Source organism: Danio rerio, chromosome 6 (assembly GCF_052040795.2).
Source record: "Danio rerio strain M-AB ecotype USA chromosome 6, GRCz13ab, whole genome shotgun sequence".
In the NCBI taxonomy this organism is placed as follows: Eukaryota; Metazoa; Chordata; class Actinopteri; order Cypriniformes; family Danionidae; genus Danio; species Danio rerio.
Window position 1 is genome coordinate 39,368,480 of NC_141026.1, and position 22,942 is coordinate 39,391,421.

Genomic DNA, 22,942 nt, shown 5'->3' on the forward strand with positions numbered 1-22,942 from the left:
AACAGATCTGTAATAATAAAACAGATCCGTTTTACCTACTGGCAAAACACAACTATTTTAATGGTTATTTCACATTTGTCTGTACAATGTAATTTATAGGATATTTTCTCCAATAAAATATGAAGACTTAATTATCATCAGATTCTATGATAATAAACCAATTACATTTTTATGCAAGATTTACATAAATTATCTACAAGTGTGTCATTTCGTCAACGTAAATTAGTTAAGAATTTCCACAAAATAGGGTTTGGATTCCACTGTGACAATGTATGCACAATTAGTGAAAAAATGTCAAATATGAGGCCATCTATGAAAATCCTGTAGACTTTTTATGTGAGGAAGTTTTTTTTTTTTTTTTTGCTGAAGATGTGATGTTTATGAACACATTTTTCATTTGATGACATATTACTGAAAATGTTTAGGGAAATCCAATTTCTTCTTATTTCACAAGGCAGGCTTTCTGAATAGACCAAAATTTGTCACATGCAAGTAAACTCATTTTATTATTTAAAGCACACCTGTTTGCTCCAAGTTAGCCCACATTGCTGTTTTTCACCTAATATATGTAATAACTCATCGTGGGTAATGTCTAATTGCTTTCTTGCCACAAGGAAACTTCTCCAGAATTCATTAACCACTGTTCACGTCTAAACAAACCAACCTAAGGGAGAAAATGTGCCAGGTGTTAAAGCACCCTAAAACTATAAGTCTTAGATAGCCAGGGCTGCATTTCCTAAAAACGTCTTATAGTGCGTCATTCTTAGGTTGTACCTTAAGCTTTATCTTATCATTAATATGTGTTTTCTGAAAAGTGCTTAGTTAAGTATACCTTTAAGTATAAGTATACTTTTGAAAGGTTGTTCTAGACCAGTGGTTTCTTTTTGACTAGTGGTCTAGACCAGTGGGTTGCTTTTGGTTTCCAGAAATCAAATTTGTTATTAAACTATTAGAAATCATATTTTATCCATAACTTACAGAAGAAAAATAGTATTTAATAGTTACATTAAAAAAACAACATGCAAATAAATTGCAAATAGATTTTTTTTTCAGGGATTGCCACCCCTGGTGTGTTTGTTTTATATTAATGACACCACAATAGCGTCAGTTGCAGCAGATTGTTCACAACACCATGGTAAACGTTGACCTTTACAGAACTCACTTACATTTAAATTTTCTTTTTAGATTTTTAAAGATCATGGAGGATGATCTCCAAGTGGCAGTCTCCAAAATGTAATTATTTGCAATTAAATTATACAGTAAACATCGTCCCCACCACCAGTGTCATTAGATGAGGTTAATATTAAACAAATGAATCAATTACAAACATATGAAATGGTTGTTAAACTTTTACACTTTTTTTGCACTGTTATCATCCATCCACACGGTTAATTAGCTACACTAATGGAGAAGACTCCATATCCAGATATGTTTTTACATTAATGTGATGGTTGGGTTTAGGGTTAAGGTATGGGTAGACGTTAATAAAATACAATAAATGAGAAAATTTAATAAATAATATAAAGAACATTTATATTATTCATATAGGCTGGTTCATATAGGCCTATTGGTGTGTGCCCACTGTTGTGTGCAATGTTTGTATGTATATAACAACCTCCTAGGATAGCGGGGTTCGCGAGTCTCTGGAATTGTTATTTTGGGGGTCGCAGCCTGAAAAATCTGGAAACTCCTGGTTTAGACCAGACTTTTTTACAGCTTCTTTACATCTTATCAATAATCATACATCTTATGAATATAACTCTTTAACACTTTAATGCACCCAGTGTTTCATTTATATAATTTAAGAGAGTTGTTCAGCAAAGATTAAAGTTGGCATTACTCTGATGTTTGTTTTTTAAAGGGAAGGATTTTGATTAAAAGTTCAGTGGCAGCAGTAAAGCACATTCAAAACACGATACTTCTGTGGACACATTTAAGTGCATATTTAATCACAGAAAACTTGTCACCTGGCTACCATGATAAAAACTGCAATAATAATAACAATAGTATAATAATAATACCAGCTTTTAGATACCGATAGTCTAACTATGACTAAAACATAACAAAGATCCTCAGCTTTGAAATTCTGCTTCTTATGGCTTCTTTTTCCACACAATATGTTTCCCATGTTGCTTTTAGTAGGCTCTCCGCTTTAAAGACAATATTTTACAATGTTTACAAAGCACATTTTCCATAAACATGCTCCATGTCTTCCTTAAAAAATGCTTAACATTTTGAGCAGTTTTCATTCATTCATTCATTCATTTTTTTTTCGGCCTAGTTACTTTATTAAATATGGGGTTGCCACAGCGGAATGAACCGCCAACTCCAGCATATGTTTTACACAGCGGATGCCCTTCCAGCCACAACCCATCACTAGGAAACTCATTCACACACACAGTCATGCATTACGGTCAATTTTTTAGCATACCCAATTTACCTATACCACATCTGTGGACTTGTGGGGGAAACTAGAACACCTGCAGGAAACCCACGCGAACACGGGGGAGAACATGCAAACTCCAATCAGAAACAACAACTGACCCAGCCGAGGCTCGAACCAGCGACCTTCTTGCTGTGAGGCGAATATGCTACCCGTGCCACTGCATTGTATAATCCCTTAACCCAGTATTAAGAATTTAAGAAAGCAAAAAATTGAATCTGAAAACTGATCGAAACTCAAGAGTAAGAAGAGAGGCCATGGTTAAGTATTTTTTCCTTAACAGAAACTGAGCTCAATGCTAAATATCTTATCTTGTAATATATATTCTGCTCTTACTCAGAGAACCTGTTGAGGAAATCGAAAGAATAATTGAAACAGCCCTTATTTAAAAGTGAATTCAACACCCTGCATATTATTAGCAGCTCCCTGATGAGCAAAAAATGATGTACAAAATTAAAACTTCACAAGAGTGGACTGGATCTGTATTAGGTAAACAAGTTCTCACAGTTCTGCCCCGAATTACTTCTGTTTCAATTTAGCACCACCAGTAGGGACAGCACCTCACAACATCACACATAAGAAAGTGTACCTTAAGCAACCTATTTAACTTATAGTTTAGTGAACAAACCTTTATCTTTAGTTAAGATGTATCTAGAGTCTTCATAGCCTACTAAAGTCTCAAATACTTTATAAACGTTCTGTCATCATGATGCCAATGAATCAATGAATTGCAGATGCTGCTCCAAAAATATCAAAATCGCTATGATCAGATGTTTTATTTTCTGCAATTGAGCGCTACTGTGTGTGTATATATATATATATATATATATATATATATTTTTTTTTTTTTTTTTTTTTTTAATTATTCATTTATCTATTATTTTGCTTGTTTAGGGCTGGGCAGTGAATTAAAATAAAATCCCAAACTCAATCCAGGAAAGCTGCAATTTTCATGCTCATCTTGTTAGGAAAGCACAGTTGTGTGATCAGAACAAAATCTCCATCTGAAAGCTAGAGGGCGATCTCATACAGAAATACCTAACACCAATGAAGAAGAAACCCAGAAAATCATTATAGTGTTTTTTATTTAAATTTTAATAACATAAGTAACAGGGAATACATCAAACATTAAATTGTGATTACATGGTGTGACCTGAATACAAATTATACATATTCATTGTACATCAATTAACAATAATACAAGTGATAAGAGTAAAAATAAATAAATAAATAAATAAAAAAACATGAAATTAAAACTTATATTTAAAGAAGACTGGGAAAAAAAATATATATATATACAGTTGAAGTCAGAACTGTAATTATTAGACCGCTTGTTTATTTTTTTCCCCCAATTTCTGTTTAACTGGGAGAAAATTTTTTCAACACATTTCTAAACACAATAGTTTTAATAACTCATTTCTAATAACTGATTTATTTTATCTTTGCCATGATGACAGTAAATAATATTTTACTAGATATTTTTCAAGACACTTCTAAACAGCTTAAAGTGACATTTAAAGGCTTAACTAGGTTAATTAGGTAAACTAGGCAGGTTAGGGTAATTAGGCAAGTTATTGTATAACAATAGATTGTTCTGTAGATTATCAAGAAAAAAATAGGGGCTAATAATTTTGTCCCTAAAATGGCTTTTTAAAAATTAAAAACTGCTTTTATTCTAGCCAAAACAAAACAAATAAGACTTTTTCTAGAAGAAAAAATAGTATCAGACATACTGTGAAAATGTCTTTGCTCTGTTAAACATCATTTGGAAAATATAAAAAAAAAAAGAAAAAATTTGAAGGGGGCTAATAATTCTGACTTCAACTGTATGTATATATATATATATATATATATATATATATATATATATATATATATATATATATATATATATATATATATATATATATATATATAGGCGTACCAAAGGGATCTGATAACTTAAAGGCAGGGCCAGATGGAACCTGTGGATGTTTTTTGCCATTTCTGCTGAGAATTTTGGGAGTATCATAACTAAAACATTATTATGTGAAATAAAAAAGTACTACCTAAACCCAACCATAACAGTAGTGTAAAAACAGTAGTTGTACCGAGTATTGTTTATGTTATTTATTCAATTTCCCAATTAATTATATTTTATTTATGCCTACCCCCACCCCAACGCTAAACCCAACCATCACAGAACCCTAAAAAATATTATTTATTGTTATAAAGTGTTTTTAAAAAATGGTGCTATATTGATGTGCGTATCCGCAGATGTATCCTATCTAGATTTTACTGAATTTGCTTTCAATGTAGCTTTTTTTGGCTTTTTACAATTTTAGCAATCTTCATATTGACAATTGCGTTCCTTTTGTAGTGCACTTTGAAAATATTTATGCCATTTTGAACGCATCCATGGCTCATGACGAAAGCTATAGGTGACCTATTATTTAAAAACGGAATCTCCAAAGCTTGTGAACAAAAACATATAGCAAACGTTAATGGTTTTAATATTTAGTAGGTGATTTAGGAAATGTATCTGTAGTGTGTAAGACATGGGCCTCTACATTTCTGCCATGGTTTGAATGTGTCAAAGTTGTAAATAAATAAATACATGCTTTATAATAATATTAATAGTAATAATAATAGATAAGAAATAAAAGAATAATAGGTTTAGAATGGAATATTTAGAATAGAATAGAATAGAATAGAATAGAATAGAATAGAATAGAATAGAATAGAATAGAAAATATTCTGAAAATTTTAAGGAATCATAGGCCCCATATGTACCGTTTATATTTTAATTAATATGGAAAACGAGTGCATGTTTTTTTTACCAAAACTAATATTGGCTTTTTCTTTTTACTGTGTGTGTGTGTGTGTGTGTGTGTGTGTGTGTGTGTGTGTGTGTGTGTGTGTGTGTGTGTGTGTGTGTGTGTGTGTGTGTGCGTGTGTGTGTGTAAAACATTAGAATTTGCACACACAAAAACAGACGGAAATTTTCTGTAAAGGAGTTGTTACTCCGCCCATTTTTAGCGTCATTATGGGTGTCTTACGCTAGAACTAACATAGTTCAAATGACGAATCTGCGACAAAGCAACTATGGTTTAGGGAAACTACATCGTTCTTTTCTCAAACATGTATCGTACTATGGTAGTTCGGCCGCGAGTTACGTCTTTGTTTGGGAAACGCACCCTAGCGCGATTTATGTTTATACTAAGAGGAAAGCATACATAAATAAGCGTCCCTCTAAGCAGTGTGCACGACATCTGGATGTCCGTTTACAATATATAACTGCAAAGGTATTTCCAACTTCTCTTTAATTTTAAAAGACTGAATATGTACTTCAAAAGTGTTGCGTATGAATCAGCCACCAAGTGCAAGTCTAAACCAAAGCAAATCCCACAGCTCGCGTCAAGCAAGGAGTGAAGCAGCAGGATTCCACTGAAGATTAAGAAATGATCATGAAAGGTATGAAAAATGTAACTTTATTTGCACAGCATGACTCGGTACTGTTGCTGATAAAGCTTGAGAGGACTCCTGAAGAACTAGTCTATCGAGTTGTGAATAAATGTATTGTAAAAGCCTTTAACATTACAGCATAGATAAAAGGTAATAATTAAACACTTGTTCATGTTAAATTCTGAGGGTTTCCCAGTTTTTTTACCCTCACACCACACAGAAACACTGAAGTGCCATTTCATAGGCATCAAACTTGAAGTGTGTTCCTCTTAACCAGTGTCATATTGGATATTATTCACCATTATCATTAATATTCTTTGAGTAGCCATTATTACAGTGATTCACCTTTAAACTTTTGCAATAAGCGCTGTGGGTGTGAAAACAAACTCAGCAAGTTGATTCCTCTCTCTTTAATGAGACACCTGAGCTTATACGTCTATCACAAGCTTTGTCAGTTCTGGAGGCAAACGCTTTCTTTAGAAAGACCTAACAACCTGCTTAAGGACTCTCTGGGGTACGTGTACCCCTGATTGAGAATCACAGCTTTAGCACGAAAAAAAAGACTTTGCAGACTACACTTGATCTTCATTATAATTAGAAGCCAGGACGGAAAACTGTGCTGCGTACATCATCTCACACAAATCAACTGCAGCAAATAGGAAAATGGGAAATGGAGAAAATTGGAAGGGGGTTCTCCACCTTCTGCATTGTACCTGTAATAGATGATATCCAGGGAGGTTTATATTCCTGTCGCTCCTCCAAACAAACCTCTTTGATGCAGGGAATCTGTGTGAGAGTTCATATTTATTAATTGACCATATGGCTAAGTGTTGAAAAACTCATTAGAGAAACTGAAGCATGTGTGAATCTGCACATGTGTTTGACAGAAAAGTGCCTCCTAGTAGCTGCTTCAAAAACAACAGCATCACTGTTAGTCATAATTTATTTTATTTTTTTATGAGTGTTTTCCCTTTATTTTCACTTACATATTGCATTATGGGACTGTGGCTTTTTTAATTTACCTGTTTTTTAAGTTTATTGTTATTATTATTTAAATATTTCCCAAATGCTTTTTAACAGAGACACTTTATTTGCCATGATGACAGTACATAATATATTCTTTAATTCACTTTCCTTTCAGCTTAGTCCCTTTATTAATCTGGGGTCACCACAGAGGAATGAACCGCCAATTTATCCTGCATACTGTATGTTGTGATACCCTTCCAGCTGCAACCCATCACTGGGAAACATCCATACACTCTCATTAACATAGACTACGGACAATTTAGCTTACCCAATTACAAGACAATTGCATGTCTTTGGACTTGTGGGGAAAACCGAAGCACCTGGAGGAAACCCACGCGATTACGTAACAGTAACTTAAATAACCACTCATTACAACCGAGGTATGCAGAAGAGCATTTTTGAACGCACAACACAAGGAACCTTGAGGCTGATGGGCTACAGCAGCAGAAGCCCACATGGGGTTCCACTCATGTCAGCCAAGAACAGGAAACTGAGGCTACAATTTGGAGACGGGTCTGGATGCAGACCTGATGCAGTGCAATCTGAGCTGCATCCAATGCTTTTTAATGTGATCACCTAACCCCTACCCTAACCTTACCCGTCACAGGGACGTCACTCACTCCATTGAGTGCATTGTGTCTGACATTGCATCGCTGAGTAATGCAATCTCAGCTTGCATCATAAAGGCTGCCTCCAGATACTATTGAAAATTTGCATAGGCTCACCAAAATTAGACGATAGAAGATAGGAAAAACATTGCCTGGTCTGATAAGTCTCAATTTCTGCTGCAGCATTTGGATGGTAGGGTCAGAATTTGCCGTCAACAACATGAAAGCATGAATCCATCCAGTCTTGTATGAACTCTCAGGCTGGTGGTGGTGGTGTAATGGTGTGAGGGATATTTTCGTGGCACATTGTTGGCTCATTAATGCCAATTGAGTGTCAACACCACAGCCTACCTGAGTATTGTTGCTGACCATGTCCATCCCTTTATGACCACAGTGTACCCATCTTCTGATGGCTACTTCCAGCTGGAGAACGCGCCATGTCATAAAGCTCGAATCATCTCAGACTGGTTTCTTGAACGACAATGAGGTCACTGTACTCTAATGGCCTCCACAGTCACCAGACTCAAACCAATGGAGCACCTTTGAGATGTGGTGGAACGGATTCACATCATGGATGTGCAGCTGACAAATCTGCAGCAACTGCATGATGCTATCATGTCAATATGAACCAGAGTTTCTGAGGAATATTTCCAGTACCCTGTTGAATCTGCCACAAAGGATTAAGGCAGTCCTGAAGGCAAAAGGGTACTAGTAAATGATTAAAAAATAAAAATTATAATTTTATAGGAAATATTGTGAAAAAATGCCCTTGCTCTGTTAAACAGTACAGCTTAAATTTCTCTGGAGGACCTATAATTTTTAAATTACATTACTACCTCGCTATACTTGTATAACTCCCAATTATTTTATTTTTTATTTTAAATATTTTATGATTCATGGGTGTTGCATGCATTATGGGACTTTGATCTCTTTTTTGATGCTCAAAAGTTTAACAAATTGACTTTTATTGGCATTCAAGAGTAGAAAATGGGAGGAGGCACTGTGGCAGAGCAAGAGACCTGCAATGGATGAGATCCAGCAAGGTTTATATTCTGGAGATGCTTCTTCAAACAAATCTCTTTGATGCAGGCTATGTGTGTGTGAGTTCATATTTATTAATTGACCATATGGCTGACTCTTACAGGGTTATCTGCAGTTGAGGGAATGATGTGATGTTGTGGCGGTACACACACACCCACATATGGATCCCCATACGGAGGTCAGCGGCTGGCCAGCAGGCAGCACACAGTGAGTGAATCAGAACCTATTGGCAGTATTTTAATTGCGTGGCCTTATTTGGTTATTAGGCTGACCTTGTGTATTTTTCCAGCAATGTAAAAAGCGATAAAGATTTAATTGGTATACTATTGTGGTTTTATTGAACATTAAGTGTAATGCTATACGATGATGGTACCTTTAACAGCTGCGCCAGTTTGGTCGTCAGGGTCTAATGGGATCATCCGATGTCTGGATGTCAGATTAGTCAAAGAAAAATGAGCTGCATGTAGACATTACCTTTGCACTGAGACTGCAAGTGTCTGTAAGTTTCTCTTTACATTTCATCCTTTTATTATATATGTAATATAATATAATATAATATAATATAATATAATATAATATAATATAATATAATATAATATAATATAATATAATATAATATAATAAAATATAATATAAGATAATATAATATAAGATAATATAATATAACATTTCTAAGCATAATAGTTTTAAAGGATCATGACACCCCCCACTTTCAAAAGAAGCATCATAATGGGCATGGAGGTCCGTGAGCAAAGGGCAGGAGTGGGCGTGGTCAGCAGGGGAGAAGAAGGGGAGCGAACAACTGTTGTCAGTTAGCTCACAAAATGAGACACAAACCACGAGGAGAAATGATTTTATAGTTTACAAAGTTAAAATGCAAAGAAATAAACAGTAATTTAATGCCCTGCTACGTTTGTTGTTCGTAATTTCATATACACATAACCACAATTTATATCATTATAAAGATAATCGTGTTCATATGAACACTATAAATGAGAACTTTTCCCTTAATCCCCGGGTCTAAATCATAGGTCTGAATGCAGACTCAGTGCAGCAGGTCTCTTGCCCTGTCTATTTTAACCATAAGCCCTTTTGGTAATCTAGAGAATTTAGGCAAACACAGCAGCATGGCTGTGTGCCTTGGGTCCGTGTTTCACAGCTTGGCAGTGTCTTGCCTTCGGAAAGCACGTGCTCTCATGAATAATTATGAAGCAGGCTCTTCTCAAAGGATAGGAAAACTCCATTATGAAAAATAATGGGAAACCGATGCGTCATCACTTGCAGTTTTTTCGGTCCTGTCCCGAAAATCATTTTAAACCCGGAAGCTGAAATAAGCTGACAAAAGCTCAAAATTATGCAGTTTTTCCCACAATTAAAGCAAACAGATGCTAACATTGTCTTAACTGATGCTCAACACACACAAATCTGTTAAGATCTAAAAAAAAAAAAATACTCAAGGGTTTCGTGAACCTTTATTAAGTCATTTCTAATAACTGATTTTTTTTATTTTTGCCATGATGACATTAAATAATATTTTACTAGATATTTTTCAAGACACTTCTACACAGATTAAAGTGACATTTAAACGCTTAACTAGGTTAGTTAGGTTAACTCTGCAGGTTAGGGTAATTAGGCAAGTTATTGTATAACGATGGTTTCTTCTGTAGCGTAACGTAAAAAAAAATGATAGCTTAAAGGGGCTAATAATTTTGACCTTAAATTGTTTTTTTTATAAATATATAAATATATTTTTTTTATAAAAACTGATTTTATTCTAGCTGAAATAAAACAAATAATACTTTCTCCAGGAGAAAAAAATATTACCAGACATACTGTGAAAATTTCCCTGCTCCGTTAAACATCAATTGGGAAATATTAAAAAAAAGAAAAAAATAACATTACTATTTTACTATACAAATATTTTGTATTACTGAATAGAATGTTAACTAATAGATTATCAAATACATTAGCATATGTCTAAGTAAACCATCACCTTAGAATTATAAGGTTCTATCTGATATTTTTTTGTAAAAATTGAGTAATTGACATATTCTTTTTAAATGACAACTTATTTACATTATGAGGTTTTTTATAAATTGTTTACATTTTCATTTTACTTTTTATTTAAAAAACAAATGTTACACACATACTGTTTGCTATGGAATGCACAAACTTTAAAGCTCAATATCTCAAAATCATTCAGAATGCAGATAGAACCTTATAATTCCAAGGTGACAAAACAATATCAATCTGTGCAAGTGTTTTAACATCAACAAAGATTAAGTAATGCTTATCAGATATGTTGTTCATCATTTATTCATGTTAGCTAATGCATTAGCTGATGTTAACTAATACAACCTTATAGTAAAGTGTTACCAAAAATCTTTGCTAATCACTTTTTTGGATCATAGTGTTTATATGCTCTGTTAATACTAATATATTTGGGCATAATAACACATTTGAACACTTTTTAAATTTAGACTTTATTACAGCACGTCAGTGTTCTTTGCATAAAATATCCATTTTCATCCCACTTAAAAACTGGCTCAAACTAAACTTCAGCTTGCCCAGGTAGCCACTTAAACCTGCTTCGTGACAGTGTGAAACTACATCGAGAGTTTCACCCTGCACTCAAACTAAAATGAGCCTCCATTTGTGGTTGATTATGTCTCTTATCTTGATATATGCAGAATCTTCCCATGTAGTCGCCGTATGGCCATTGAACAGGGATGCCCTCCACATTAGAAGTAATTCACACTTCAACTTCAGTCAAGCACCATCAGCAGCTGAAACCCTGGATTGCCTGTGAATAAAATCACAGTCATGACAACTGTGCAAAATGTCGCCTCAGAAACGTTAAGCGCTATTCATAATTCTTCCAACCAAGTGCACTGCTTACAGATTCAATGAATATGTTTAACTCAGCTCGATAAACTGCCAGCTACTGGATTGTAACAGATCCACAAAGTTCAGTTAGATTGTGTGAAAACGGGACAGCATTAAACAACACAGTTTCATAAAAATGTATACTGTTGAAGTCAAAATTATTAGCCCTCCTGAGTTATTAGCCCCCCTCTATATTTTTCCCCCAATTTATGTTTAAGGGAAAGATTTTTTCAATACATTTCTAATTATTATAGTTTTAATAACTAATTTCTAATAACTGATTTATTTTACCTTGATATTTTATATTGCTTAAGAGGACTAATAATGTTGACCTCTAAACTGCCTTTTTTTCGAGTCGAAATAAACAAATAAGGCATTCTCCAGAAGAAAAACTACTGTATTATAGAAAATACTGTGGAAAAAAACCCTTGTTCTGTTGAACAAAATTTGGGAAGTATTTGAAAAAGAAAAAAAAAATCACAGGACGACGAAAAATTCTGACTTTAACTGTTCACTACCTGACAAAAGTCTTGTCATCGATCACAGATGTAAGAACAACAAAAAAAATAACTTGACTTCTAGTTGATCAGTTGGAAAAGTGGTAGAATATAGATTTTTCTGATAAATCATCTGTTGAACTGCATCACAATCATCACAAATACTGCAGAATCCCTATTGGAACTCGCATGGACCCAAGATTCTCACAATATCAGTCAAGTTTGGTGATGGAAAAAACATGCTTTTTGGTTACATTCAATATGGGGGCGTACGAGAGATCTGCAGAGTAGATGGCAGCAGCAACAGCCTGAGGTATCAAGACATTTGTGCTGCCCATTACACTAAAAACCACAGAAGTGGGCAAATTCTTCAGCACACTGTTAGACCTTACCAGGGTTTTTTACAGTAGAATACTGGCAACACTGTTGCCAGCTACTCACTGTAAAAGTTTGGTTACAGTAAGTAACTGGCAACAGTGTTGCCAGTTAATTACTGTAACTGAACCATTACAGTGAGTGGCTGGCAACAGCGTTGCCAGTATTCTACTGTAACTAAACCATTACAGTGAGTGGCTGGCAACAGTGTTGCCAGTTATTTACTGTAACTGAACCAATACAGTGAGTAGCTGGCAACAGTGTTGCCAGTTAATTACTGTAATAGAGCAGCAGTGGTAACTAACTGGAAACTGTGTACAGTTAATTACTGTACTGTAGTGTTACAAATCACAGCACTATACTGCATACACATTAATAGTATGTCATATATAGTTATTGTAGTGTTACTAAAATTAATCAGTATTTTTAGCTGTTATTTAAAATAGAAGGCATAACATTTTTTCAGACAAATTTATTTTATTGTTTTGGCACCAAACAAATAAATAACAGAAAATGTTTAACAAAATTAAGAAATCAGCAGATATAAATATTGTCTTGCATATTACAGGTCTGTACAGTAAGACTGCGGTCACACTAATGTTTGAGCATGCAAAATTCTGTCATACTGCACTGCGAAGTGGAATTAAACAAAGCGTGGAGTGGAGTTAAACAAAATAATTAGAGATTGAAAAAGCAAGCCAGAGAGGTCATGTTTTGATCTTTAATTGGTCTCAAACAATCACATGATGTGATTTCGCATTCAGCGTTCTCCAAGCTTGAACTTTCCAATGCTGCAAATTATGAAATTTGTCGCATGAGCAATCATTCCAGGTCTGCAGTACTCACTTGTGTATGAATGGAAGTCTAAAGGGAGAAAAGTGCAGTGTGACCGGGACTTTAAGCTGTAACTCTAATTAAACACACCTGATCAAACTAATTAAGGCTTGTTAGAATTCTACAGGTAATGTTGAAGTAGGGTGGGTACTAAACTCTGTTCTGCAGATTTCAGTTGCTACCCATATCAAACACACCTGCCTGTAATTATCACGTGGTGTTCAGGTCCTAATTAATTGGTTCAGGTGTGTTTTATATGGATAGCAACTGAAATCTGCAGAAAGGTAGATCTCCAGGAACAGGATTGAGAACCCCTGGTATTAGCAATACTTTTAAAGCAACTGCCAACATTTATCACAATCACATATCCAATAAACACACACACACACACACACACACACACAAAGTGCTGCAGTGAAATGTGTTACTCTCTCCTCAATGCTGACCATGCAAAAAAAAAAAAAAAAAAAAAAAAACTGAACAGCAAAAAACACAAAATAATTATTTTAAATTTTAAAGTTTATTATTATTTTTTTTTTGTAGAAAACAAAAATAAAGTTGGCAACACTGAGGATCCAATCTTTTATTGTTATAATTATCTCATGACAACAAACTTTTTTATTGTTTTTAATATAAATTCATAGGTGGAAACACAGCTCTGAAAAATACTTAGCAACAAACTCACAACCTGGGACCGGACAGTGGAGCTTTTGTGTGTGGATGGCTATGTGTATCATGTTTTTGTGATTCCCTGTGATGATGTGCACATGTTACCTTACAGAGATGATGGAATTTAATTTTGGCTTAGTTGCCAGAAAGATACAAACAACTGTTAGCATCTGTACATTATGGCAGTATGCAATATCAAATAAATACATATACTGTACTTAAACAAAAGTAATGTAAGAAGTTATATGAGGAGAGGCTAACTAGCTAACAGTGTAGCTTTCAAGTACACAGTTCAAGATAACAACAATATAACTTAAAACACAGCCTTATTTTAGAAACCTTCAAAAACATTTGAACACATTTTACTTACTCATTGTAGATTCTTATTTAAAGCCTAAAACATATCAGACTCTACATCTCAATTGATGGACATAGCAGAGAGCACACTCAGCAGTAAACAAATCAAACACCTGGCTCCCTTAAAGGGCCGGCATTTTCTGAAAACTCTTTCTAACACCTTTGTGTTTAGAATTAGACGGACAGCCTGTGGGAGTGTGTGGTGATGCCTAAATCATTGTTTTTTACAGTTATTTACTGCACAATCTACAGAGTAACAGTGCAGTTATACTAATTAAACACACCTGATCAAACTAAATCTAAAGGTAGTGTGCTGAAGCAGGGCTGGAACTAAATTCTGTTGGGCTGCGGCCCTTCAGGAGTTTGACATCCCTGGTACATAGCATATTTTCAAAGAAACTGCCTACATTTATCACAATCAAGCACATATCATTGAATAAAAACAATAAAAATATAAAAACTTCATCCAAAGCAAAAAAATAAATAAATAAATAATAATAATAATAAATAATCTGATCCACATGTTGTTCCAAACCTGTAGTAATAAAAATAAATAAATAAATAAAATAACCTGATTAATACATTTATTTAGGAAAGCCTTTATACTATACTGTTAATGCCACTTTTACCTACTTCATTTGAAGTTTTCCAGACAAATTAATTGAATCTATGCAAAAATGTATGTACGTGCTGTTTAAGATATTTTTTAAATAACATATTTTTATTTAGCAAAATACTAATATTCAGCTTAAAGTGCAATTTAAAAGCTTAACTATAGGCTAAACTAGGCAAATTAGATTAATTATAGAAAAGTAAACAAAGTTATAAAAATTATTGTGATTATTTGGTTGCTCTGTGTGAATATTTTTGCCTTTAAATGCATCTCGTCGATATCTTTACCTTTTAATTACCTCTGTGACATTGACATTGGTTGACTCCTGATACTCAATGTTAAAAACATAAAAGGAACCAAAGAAAACACAAAGATGGCTGCAGAGAAATTTAGCTTATCATTAATGCATTGTCTCACTTTCTCCTCAATACTGACCATACACATACCAAAACTGAACAGTATATATATATATATATATATATATATATATATATATATATATATATATATATATATATATATATATATATATATATATATATATATATAGCAACATAAAGCATCAGAGTACATGGGGTAATAATGGTTGAGCAGTAATTTACCATTTATTATCACAGTAAATATCTGTAATGGGTACATAAAGTAAATTACTGTAATTTATTCTTTGCACTACAAAATTTCATACAAATCCTGCTCCTTTTACAGTAAAATACTGTTTCCTTTTATTACAGCAAAACACTGGCTATTTTACAGTTATTTACTGCATAATCTACAGTAAGGGTTAACAGTGCAGGATAGCTCCTTCTCATACTTCAGCCTCCACATCAAAGTTCCTGAAACAAAGAAGTTCAAGGTGCTCCAGGATTGGCCAGCCCAGTCACCATGCATGAACATTATTGAGCATGTCTGGGGTTAGATGAAGGAGGAGGCATTGAAGATGAATCCAAAGAATCTTAATGAACTCTGGGAGTCCTACAAGAATGCTTTCTTTGCCATTCCAGATGACTTTATAAATAAGTTGAGTCATTGCATAGATGTCTGGATGCAGTCCTTCAAGCTCATGGGAGTCATATGCATTATTAATTGTTTTTCCACTGCACCATGACTTTATATTCCATACTGTACGTTATTTCTGTTAAGTGACAAGACTTTTGTCTAAGCAAAGTCAGACCTTACTGTCCTAATTAAATTATTAAAAATCAAGACATGATCATATTTTATTTAGGTAAAATAAGCGAAATCTAGAGGCTTTTGCCTTTCATATAAGCCACTTCTGATACCAAATGATCAACTAGAAGTCAAGTTATTATTTGTTGTTCATAAAACTTGAATAGGCGACAAGACTTTTGCCAGGTAGTATATATATCATCATTTTGTCATCATTTACTTTTCCTTGTTTCAAACTGTAATGAGTTTCTTTCTTCTGTTAAACACTAAAGAAGACATTGTTTTTCCTACAATTGAAGTCAATGGTTACTGGTTTCCAGATTTCTTCAACATATCTTTTGTGTGCAGAAAATACAAATAAAGAAACTACTTGAAGTTGAGTAAATGATGAAGATATCATGTTTTATTAGTACTTATAAAATGCAAACTTATTCAGCATCCTTAATCCTACCTAATACCTAAACCCAACTACTACCTTACTATAGATATGCAGCAAATTAGTATTGAGGTGAAAGTCTAAGTTTAGGTTTGTAATAAATAAAGAGCATCATTCATCCCTTACTGTGACTTAAGGTTTATTCATTAAAGGTAACATGGTATTTTCCAACATAATCTTTTGGCCTTTTGTTTAACCACAGACCATGGGGAGAAGGTCATAATGTAGAATAAATCTGATCATTCCTGAGAGGCTCTGGTCACTGATGTTTTCAGGTAAAATACATGATATAGTATTTTGCTATATAACGTTCTATATATATTTATTAGTTATTATACAGCACCATTTAAAGAGATCGTATTATGAAAAAAAACACTTTTATAAGGAATATATCCAGCCTCTAATGATAAAAATGTATTCATTTTTTATTTTATAATCACAATTGATTAAAAAAAAGTCTGTAGAAACACTTTGATTTATAATCTCCCTTTGTACATGTCATGATGATTTCTCCCTCATTGGTACTATTGCACGTCAGTCTTGTTTTTGAATCTGCCACTATGCTGACACGTAGTGCTGACATTTGTAGCTTCTCCCTTTTATGAAAAAGCATTTGAATGTAAAGCAACAGTCAACAAAATGACACAATTATGATCAAAGTCTAGTGGTTCTTGCACACGAGATGAAGCGTCTGGCGCGATCGTTTTACATGTTAATTCAATGCAAAGATGCTAATAGATATCCTGTGGCGATATTCCTGTGAATGAGGTGGCGCGAATAATGTGAATCGCTCGAGTTGGAACATCTGAACTTTAGCGAACATTTGCACCGCATTAACCAATCAGGAGCTTGCTCTAGTATGGACGTGGTTGTGACGTAGTGCCTGTTGTTGGTGTACCGAGGGGAAATCCTTCTAATGACGCTTTAGACCAGCTCATCAAACTGGGCTCAGTTCAGTCAGAAGCACCTCTAAAAGCTTCCAATATCCAGAGGAGTTGATGAACTTGCAGAGCTAGATGCACCTCAGAAAGAATATAGTGAGCGCCAAATGAACCTACGCTGTTTTTCAGTCTTCCTAAATCACATAAAAACATGTTAGCCATTTAGCAATGAAACTAGAGTCAATGGGAAGACAGAAGCTCTGCCCATGACGCGAATCCTTGTCTGTTGTGAGTTGAATTTTGTGTGTGAATGAAGTGAGGACTGAAGTGATTTACTGCACAAGCTGCATCTACTGCATCTTGTGTGAACACCCCATAAAAGGGGCAGTTTTAAATAATTATAAAGCATTGTATGTGGGGTATTTTGAGCTGAATCTTCACATATTCACTCTGTACACTAGAGACCTAGACCTGGTCAGCTGACATTCTAAGGTGTGCAATGATTTTCAGAAAATGGCTATTATGGTTATTACATTTCCATATCGTTGAACTAATGCAGTGAGGTAAAATTAGTTTACACAAGCTAATAAATGTTAAGTTGTAAATCGATAACTCAGATTAAACGTCAAAACTGATATATCAGTTAAACTCAAATTTGGATTAAGCCGTGAAATGCTTTAACGCACATGAAAATATGCTATAAATCACTGAACAATGCTGGTTTTTATCAACCATCATACTGATTAAACAAATTGTGTTTTTGCTTCATCATTTATTACCAATAGATCACATTAAAATACTACAAATGTATCAACATAATAATAAACAAAACTACAAACTTTCATCACTCGAATATGCAACATAGACTCATTCTGAAAACATCCCCCATATACATTTCTGGAGATCGCGAATCATATAGTCAGGAGTAGATGGTGTGATATGGTATGATGCTGTTACTTTTCACGCTTACCAGCTGAGTAGTGCGTACCTCCAAATGGACGGCTTTCCCGCTGTTACAGTTTGTACAGTTAGCTCACCATGTACGTCTGCGATCCTGAGACGCAGAGAGCAGTTGACCACGACAAAGGGGTTCAAGTCCAGCGAAGAATGGTTCTAGAAAGCGTAAGACAAAAAACAAAAGCCAAAAGAAAAAATAAACTAGTAAGTAACAGAGAGAGAATGTGGTAAAATCTGAAAACATGGTAAAAAGCGGCCTCTGGTGGATTTACACGAGAACAGCAGGTGCTAATGGCACTTGCGAGAGAAATTTTAAATCTGAAAAAGCATACACGGCGGCCTCTGGTGGGATCGTGAAAACAAAAACTGGAAAAAAAAGGTAGTTCCTTGGACGTATTTGTCGCTCTCCAAAAATGTATATAGTGGTACATTTTCAGAATGAGCTTGGGTTGCAAATGTGCGCACAATTAATCTAGAATTTTTGTAGATTCTGATCTCAGTTAAGTGAAAATTGCATATATGTGATTTAACGACAGATTTGTTTGTGAGAATAGATGGCGAATGAGACCCAATGTCTACATATGTTAGAACCATATAAAGCCAACACAATCTAAAAGCAATTCGTAACTTTTTAATTTAGGGGCTAATTCATATGAAATCATATGATCTCATTCGTACATTTTAGTACGATTTTCTCATCCCACAATGACAGTTGGGTTTAGGGGTGGGGTTTGTGCCACGCCTCCTTTTTAAAATCGTACATTTTCATATGACTAAACAAACAAATTGCTAACGAATTAGCCACTAAACTGACAAAACGTGAAGTAGTTAATTTTTTTTCGTGAGATCAGGCTGAAAAAAGCAGTGTAATTTACTCTGGTCTGTTGATTTTTTTTGCAGATAATCTACACCTGATAATACAATACAATGCAATACATCAATACACCTTATTTCTAATGGCAATCAACAGATGCACCAGACGATGTTCCTAACTGAGCTATGCTTACCAGCTCGGTTTTGACTCTTTGCCTTCACATCACAAAAGAGAAAATTGCATAAAATGATATGTTGCATGCAAAACTGCTCTTAACAAGCCAGACAAAGCAGCTAGAAGTCTCTAACATGCTGTATACCTATGCACAATAAAAAAAGCTCTCTTCAGAAGCAGCTGTTGATGTTATTTGCCAGGTATAGTTGTTTCAGGGAGTATCACACGCTGTCATTAACACTAATGGAGCTGTCACACTGACTGCAGAAGTGGCCCTGGAGTCAATGCATACCTCTAAGGCCTTTCTGACTTTTATTGTCTGCTTCTTTCCTGACATACAATTACTTACCAACTTCCCGTCAAGAGTGGTGTTCATGTTTACAGAATCGCGTCTGTGGCGTCACTAAGATATCAATATTCTATAGAAGTTGCTTTCTTCCTCCCAAGAGCTATAACAGCTTGGTTGCTCCTGTGTTGAGTTTTCCAACCTTTCCATTTACACACACAGGCAGGTTTTTTTTTTTTTTTATTCCTTTTTTATTTCCTACCTTCAGGCGCTAAACAAATTTCAGCCTCAGTGCAGACCAAATTGATTTATGTCAACAATATGGATGGGGATTCTCTAGTCATAATCCGGCCCACTTTCTGGGGGAAAAAAGCGCAAGGTTTCCCTCATTCCTGGAAGTCCTGTAGCAGATTTGATTCATAACTGGGTTCATTTGATTTGCCAGCACACACTCATTTATCTCTCTTTATTAATATAAGGACAGAGATATGGCCACTGTGACATTGAAATATTTAAATAAGATGAATATCCTAGCAACCCAGCGATTCGAACATCATTCAGCTAGAAACAATACCGCTCCCTCATGGAGTCCTGCTGAAATGAGCTAAAATGAATGTTTCATGTTGTTCATGTTGTTGAACAGATGTTGTTCTGTAGTGACGAATGTCTCTAAAATATTCACACATAACACTGCTCATTTACAAACCAATGTTGATAAAGGTATTTGCAGTCATTTTAAAATGGAAAAACATAGTTTAAAGACATATATATATGACGTAATAATATTATATGATCACTGAGTCAAGTCTTTGGAGAAGCACTTTAGCAGCATCTAGACCAGCAGCCTGTAAGTACATTTAAGATTTGTTTCAGTTGTTGTGTATGGTTTGAGGACTTGTTTCCAGCTGTTTGTGTAAAGTTGTAGGACATTTAAACTTGCTTTTAGTTGTGTATAATACTAGAAGTTGTTTAGCCACTGTTTCCTTGGTTACTATAAGAGCTTGTGTAGCGAACGCAGACGCGGTTTCGCGTCGTCCGCCTCAGTTTCGGCCCTTGTTTTGACTCGGGAGGCGTGTCCAAACGCCAGGTAACCACTATATAGTGAGCACGCTAGCATTAGTCGGCAGGAGAAGCACTTTAGCAGCATCTAGACCAGCAGCCTGTAAGTACATTTAAGATTTGTTTCAGTTGTTGTGTATGGTTTGAGGACTTGTTTCCAGCTGTTTGTGTAAAGTTGTAGAACATTTAAACTTGCTTTCAGTTGTGTATAATACTAGAAGTTGTTTAGCCACTGTTTCCTTGGTTACTATAAGAGCTTGTGTAGCGAACGCAGACGCGGTTTCGCGTCGTCCGCCTCAGTTTCGGCCCTTGTTTTGACTCTCGAGGCGTGTCCAGCTGAATTCAATCAGCTAGTGCTTTGGGGTTATATAAACAACTAGTTCACTGCGGCAGCGGTCGCGGCAGCCTCGTGTGAAGACCGCCTCGTGTGAAGACCGACGAGGGTAAAGACCATCGACTCTACCTGCGCGACTCCACCGAGCAAAGACACCGACAAAGCACTTGAGTACTTTACTGTATTGTTTTACTTTACACTTATTTTTTGTTGTCAGTGCACTTTTATTATGTGTTTTCTAATTCCTGTTGTTACTAACACTCGCAAAACACGGGAGGTACGCTGCAGGCGTAATCCTCACAACCTTCGTTCAATACATGTATCTACTATTTCACAACTCTCTCTCTCCGTGGGACTCTGGAATTGTCAATCAGCTGTTAACAAGGCTGATTTTATTACCTCCATAGCTACATATTCTGACTATAATCTCATGGCTCTAACTGAGACCTGGTTGAGGCCGGAGGACATTGCTACACATGCTACTCTTTCTGCTAATTTCTCTTTTTCCCACACTCCTCGTCAGACAGGGAGAGGGGGTGGGACTGGACTACTAATTTCCAAAGAATGGAAATTTACTCTGATACCGTCCCTGCCAACAATCAGCTCCTTTGAATTCCATGCAGTCACCATTATCCACCCCTTCTACATAAATGTGGTTGTCATCTACCGCCCACCAGGTAAATTAGGTCACTTCCTAGATGAACTGGATGTTCTTCTCTCATCTTTTTCTAATTTTGCCACTCCCTTATTGGTGCTAGGTGACTTCAACATTTACGTTGACAAACCGCAAGCTGCAGACTTTCAGACTTTGCTTGCCTCTTTTGACCTAAAAAGAGCACCTACTTCTGCTACCCACAAATCAGGTAATCAGCTAGACCTTATTTACACACGACACTGCTTCACTGATCAAACAATAGTAACTCCACTACAAATATCTGATCATTTCCTTCTGTCTCTCAACATCCACATTACTCCTGAGCCGCCACACACTCCAACACTGGTTACCTTTCGCAGAAACCTACGATCTCTCTCACCCAATAGACTATCCACCATTGTTTCAGACTCTCTTCCTCCATCTCGCAAACTCACTGCACTTGATTCGAACAGTGCCACTAATACACTCTGCTCCACACTAGCATCATGTCTAGACCGATTATGTCCTCTTGCATCCAGGCCAGCCCGTGCCAGTCCTCCTGCACCCTGGCTCTCGGATGCTCTCCGTGAGCATCGCTCAAAACTTCGGGCTGCACATCTAAAAATCCTGCACATCTCTTAACATACCAAACTCTTCTGTCCTCTTTCTCAGCTGAGGTTACTTCTGCAAAGCAGTCGTATTACCGTCTGAAAATCAACAATGCCACTAATCCTCGCCTACTTTTTAAAACATTTTCCTCCCTCCTCTATCCTCCTCCTCCACCCGCATCCTCCACACTTACTACTGATGACTTTGCTACATTCTTCTGCACCAAAACTGCAAAAATCAGTGCTCAATTTGCTGCACCTACAACAAACACGCAAGATACAACACCAACACCAAACACACTCACCTCTTTTTCTCAGCTCTCTGAGTCTGAGGTGTCCAAACTTGTGCTATCTAGCCATGCAGCCACCTGTCCACTCGATCCCATTCCCTCTCATCTCTTGCAAGCCATCTCTCCTGCAGTCATACCAACACTGACTCACATAATTAACACATCTCTTGACTCTGGTTTATTCCCCACTACATTTAAGCAGGCTAGGGTAACCCCACTGCTAAAGAAACCCAACCTGGACCATACGCTACTTGAAAACTACAGACCAGTATCCCTGCTTCCATTCATGGCCAAGATTCTGGAGAAAGTAGTGTTCAATCAAGTCCTGGACTTTCTTACTCAAAACAATCTCATGGACAACAAGCAATCCGACTTTAAGAAAGGCCACTCAACTGAGACTGCCCTGCTCTCGGTCGTGGAGGATCTCAGACTGGCTAAAGCAGACTCTAAATCATCAGTCCTCATTTTGCTGGACTTGTCAGCTGCTTTTGACACTGTCAACCACCAGA

General features: G+C 35.7%; 1 protein-coding gene across 3 annotated transcripts in view; it reads left to right on the forward strand.

Annotated features, from left to right (window-relative positions):
* Positions 1 to 22,942, forward strand: part of negr1 (neuronal growth regulator 1) — a 305,572-nt gene that overhangs the window by 245,563 nt on the left and 37,067 nt on the right. For all 3 annotated transcript variants that reach the window (XR_015492707.1, XR_015492705.1, XR_015492706.1), the window contains exon 7: positions 8,666 to 8,769. The gene's annotated coding sequence lies outside the window, so the exon portion shown is untranslated. The remainder of the gene's footprint in view (positions 1 to 8,665; positions 8,770 to 22,942) is intronic.